Source organism: Papaver somniferum, unplaced genomic scaffold (genome assembly GCF_003573695.1).
Source record: "Papaver somniferum cultivar HN1 unplaced genomic scaffold, ASM357369v1 unplaced-scaffold_81, whole genome shotgun sequence".
NCBI classification, from domain to species: Eukaryota; Viridiplantae; Streptophyta; class Magnoliopsida; order Ranunculales; family Papaveraceae; genus Papaver; species Papaver somniferum.
This window is the reverse complement of record NW_020651082.1, coordinates 5,738,852-5,743,582: the sequence shown is the minus strand read 5'-3', so window position 1 is coordinate 5,743,582 and position 4,731 is coordinate 5,738,852. Positions and strand designations below refer to the sequence as shown.

At 35.1% G+C, this 4,731-nt stretch overlaps 1 long non-coding RNA gene across 8 annotated transcripts; it reads left to right on the top strand.

Annotated features, from left to right (window-relative positions):
• The first annotated feature begins 587 nt into the window (after positions 1-587).
• LOC113345326 lies at positions 588-4,516 on the top strand. Of its 8 annotated transcripts, none has more exons than XR_003358078.1 (8): positions 588-841; positions 992-1,037; positions 1,731-1,813; positions 2,029-2,430; positions 2,587-2,961; positions 3,037-3,121; positions 3,294-3,339; positions 4,175-4,516. It is a non-coding gene; the product is annotated as an uncharacterized LOC113345326 (long non-coding RNA). The 8 variants fall into 8 exon arrangements; XR_003358077.1 differs by having other exon boundaries at positions 3,204-3,339; XR_003358079.1 differs by adding an exon at positions 3,574-3,638 and having other exon boundaries at positions 2,587-3,121; positions 3,204-3,339.
• Positions 4,517-4,731: the final 215 nt, after the last annotated feature.

The following is a 4,731-nucleotide window of genomic DNA, read 5'->3' as shown; positions in this document are numbered from 1 at the left end:
TTGTCCATACAGATTGTTAATCGAAATATTGAATGTGGTTGTTAGACCCCCGCTTTTTCAGTCACGGGTAAAGCTGAAAAGTGGTTAAAGCGCTACACCAGATGACCTAATTTGAGACATATTAGTTTTTAGATTTGAGAGACATATACATGTCTTTAGTGCTTCCTCTCATATAAGAGTCTCAAATTAAAAATATGAGTTACCTTAATTCTGATTTTTCAACCACTCCTACAAGTGTCTTAAAAATTTATATATATATATATATCAATTTATCAATTTGTTTTATTTATTTCCTTCCAAAACAAAATTCCCTCCCCTTCCAATTTTATAATCTCTCACATTATTTTACCCCCGATTTCCCCCCCCCCCCCCTTGTCTAACACCAAATCAGTTTGAAAATGAATTTGTATGATTACCATCGGTTCCCACCATTTATTCTAGGTTGCCCCATTTATTTTGGTTGTTTAAAATTTAGACAATTTATTGAACATATTTTTTTTCGTCTAAAAATTATGACCCTGACAATAAAACTGCCTGGTCTCTCTCTTATCCCTTTTCTATTCTTTTCTTTCTCTTATTCTCTTATTTCCTTTTCAGTTTTGACTTCGGCTCAAAACCAGAAGATAGAAATAGAGTGAGAGAAAACGTACCTCCCTTTAGCCTATATAAATCCAGATTCATACCTAAATCGATCGAAAATATTCTTCTTAGATTGAGCCTGTTAGAACTCGTATCTATTCTTCTTCTTCTAATTCCAAACCCTAAATTGACCAAAAATCGTTTTAAGCATGTTACCGTAAACGAATACCCATTTTACTGAGTTTGAATAACTTAATTTCAGGTATGAGACCCATTTTACAGATTTGTATAACTTGATTTTCTAAACCCTAGAAATTGATTTAACTTTTGATTTTGAAATCGCAGAAGAAGTTTGTATATTCTGATTTTCTAAACCCTAGAAATTGATTAATTTTTGCTTTTGAAATTGCAGAAGAAGATTGAGGTGCAAGTATCTAGAAGATTCAGAGAAGATTCAGGTATAAAACCCTAACCTTATTACTTGTTTTGAGTTTTGATTTAATCTTAATCTGTGAATAATATAGCTCGTATGGTAATTTTGTCTTTAGATTTTCAGTTTCTGTGTTTGTTTGGTTGATTTCATAGAGTTTTAAAGCATGGGTATGCTTATAGTTTTAATTTTATGAAGTGTGATTTTTAATTTTGGTTGTCTAGGGTTTAAATGTTTAATTTTGATTTCAACTCTTTGTTCATCTGAAAATGGTAGTATGATGGTATATTATTTGTTCTTGTTTGTGTCGTCATTGAATACAATGCAGTCTCGGGTTTTGTTTGTGAGCCATGAAAGGTGTTAATATTAAGTTTCAACTGATATTGTTGTCTTTTCAGTGTAGATTTGGGTCTTAAAATATTTTTGCAACTGAAAACTGGTGTTTCTGCTTTAGCTTGTCCATGGAAGGTGATATGCGTATTAACAAAATTAGGTTTTCAGGTATTATTTTGTTGTAAATATTATCCTTTTATCATGTGTAAGTTGGATTTTTTTTTTCCAGTATTGTCAAAAATGGTGGTTATCATATAGTTTATCCACCCTCATCTATATTTTTTTAGCTTGTGGTGTTGAAAAAACTCTTCTAATGTAAGTTATGTATGCTTTCTTTCGTGGCTACCCATACACATGTTCTTATTACTTGCTTTGATTTGCTTTTCAGGTTGGTTGCTTTTATGCGCTGCGAAGGAGCAACCTTCATTCATGCCTTCTGCAGTTTTCGTCAAGCAAAGACTTTCTTCATTTGTATGTATCTGCTTGAAACGTTCTTTCTGCGTACGTCTTGGTCGCTCCGGTCCTAACAGTTAAATAATATAATTACCTGCATTTTTCTTAAAAATCAAATATTTTTGTTGTGCTGTTGCTGGTTCATACAACTTGCCGTCGTTACTTGTGCTTTCACTCCCCTTCAGATAACATGTATGTGTGCTTATTTATGCTTGGCTTGTTCACTATATCAGGTTTCTTTTGTTGTTATCCACTTCAATGGCCCACAGATATGAAGTACAGATCCGAGGGGTCACCTACTCCAATCAGTCGCAGCCTTGGTTCAATACAGGGACTATTTGGTTGCTCTTGAATGCAATAAAGCAGCCCTATAGATATTCTCATTCGATAACGGATCATGGATCCCAGTTCCCAACATACTTCTGCAATTATGCAGAAGTTCAGGATTTGTGTTTTCAAGGCATGGAGATATCAACAATAACTGAATCTTGTTGTGTGATCTATTGAAGGTTTGATCTGTTGACATATGAATTGCTTCACAGATCTGAATGGTATTGGTTTACATGAATTTGTAGGATAACTTTTTTTTTGCTTTATCACTTCGTTCTTGGAGATGTCAACATTTTCTGTTTCAAGTTGAGTATGACAGACTTTTCTCTTCTTTCAAACAAAATGATTTTGATTTACACATATTAGGTTAATCTGGTTTGTATGATTTGTTTTTACAATTATTTGGTGCTATAAGCAGTTAAGCTCATTACCTAATAAACTCTTGGGTTTTCTTGTTGCAGCCTGATGGCCAAATGCTTAGTGACAAGACTGTTGGCAGAGGAGGTGATGCATTCAACACTTTTTCCAGTGAAAGTGGTGCTGGAAGGCATGTCCCTCGTGAAATTTTTATAGACCTCGAACCCACTGTCATTGATTAAGTGGGAACTGGAATATATATACCCCCAACTCTCTCATCTCACTTGGCAGTTCTTAGTCATCCTTAGCTGCATACCGCCTTCATACCATCTCGAGAATCACCACCACCTTCGCATATCTGCACCTACACCTTCAACAGTTTGCGCCATACCATTCACAGCTTCACAAGTTCAGTTGCATCATCATCATTTGCAGCCACCAACACACCAACAAGCTAGCTGCAGTTCTACTTCCCTATGGTAACCAATATCAAGTATTAAGTTTATATTTTTATCTTGTATGATATGGTTGCGCAACTTGTTATGCTATTTCAGGGATAGCACTTATGGATCTTATCATTTTAAATCTTTCGTCCGAGAATCGAGCAGTCTCATCAAACAATGACAAAGCCTTAGCTCAGTAAGTTTTTTCTTTAAAAGTTCATTTCATGTGAGATAAAGTGGCAAGCTGGGATTGACACTGGGATTTTTTTGGTTTAAAGTGTTGGTGCTTGTGCCAACGCGAGAATCGTGTATTCAGGTTAATGAAATCCTTCAAAAATTACTGCACTGATTCCATTGAATGGTTCCAGGTATTTTAATGGGACGTGAAGAACATATCATACAGGCTTCACAAAGGTATATAAATACAATACTTCTGATACTACTTTTTTGTCCAAATTTGGTAGTAGGAAAAGAGGTTTAGCGGTAATTTCTATGTGGTATTACCATTGAGTAGTTCCAGGTTTATGGATGCCCTGTCAAAATGGTAATTTCTTATTTAGTTTAGTATTTTGTTTTTATGATAGGATTCTGGGTATGTCTAGAGTATTTCATCTATAGTACATTCATGTAGAAATTTAACTGATGCAGGAATGCAGCTTCTTTTCATAAGGATGCCGAGACAATTCGTGTTGCTGCCACCTTAGATTATGATTGTGAGAACAATAGGCTCCTTATATATAAGTGTTAACCTGTTTTGAAACAACTTCTAGCAATTAACGAGAGTTATTAACCTGTTTACAAATGCCTCTGAGAAATTTGGATGAACCAGTACGTAGCCATCCTAACCGCAAATAGGGATTTTAGGAATTACATTGTTCCCGCAATAAGGAATGACTTACTTCAGGGCCTAAATGATTTCTTAGCTCTGAACCAACTTGGAGGAAAGCATATTTACGAAATTTGAACCAGTTGTAGAATTGTAAGACTGGACAGTCCGGACTACCTGCAATGGCATATTATTAAGTCAACCTTAAGGAAAGATTTTGTTTGTCATTCAAGTTTTGGATAACCGAACATTATATTGATCTAAAATTGTTTCTGTGGTGTCAGTTTGTCGCATAATCATGACAAATGATAATTATACTCTATTGAATGCTTAAGATATTGATCGAAAATTTATATTCATTTTTGAATTTGCACTACCACACCCATGGTTTCTGAAACATGATATTGTGGCTGGTTGATGAAGGTGCAAAGGTCCTTTCAGATGCTATAGAGGAACGTGCAAGGTACCTACAAAAATTATGGAAGAACAAGAGAATATTGGGAAGACTTCATGCCACCTACAGCTTGCGAAGGGTCCTCGTCAACCAACATTCAAACACATGCAAAGGATCTTCATAAGCACTTCGAGCAACAGTATGATGCTCTTGCGGTACCTCCGTATTCCGAGTTTGTGACAGAGTTATCCTCATCTCTTCCGTCCAATTTGCAACTATTAGTATGTTTAACAGTGAGACAAGGGAAAGCATGGACAACGAATCTTTTAACTTGCTTGCTTCCTTAATTTGAGATGTTACTGAATTATGTACATGTATTAGATGTGCAGGTATTGTTTTGTATATTGCATTTCTTTTGTTTTAGATGTGCATTTATAAAAGATGGAATGTTTATAATCTATGGAGTTGCAGGTAGAGGTCATAATGATGAGAATATGTTATCCATTATGGAACTTGAGTGGGTATATAAAGATATCTGTATTCAGAAGCAGCAAATCAAATTTGAAGGTGCAGGAAATTTTGATTT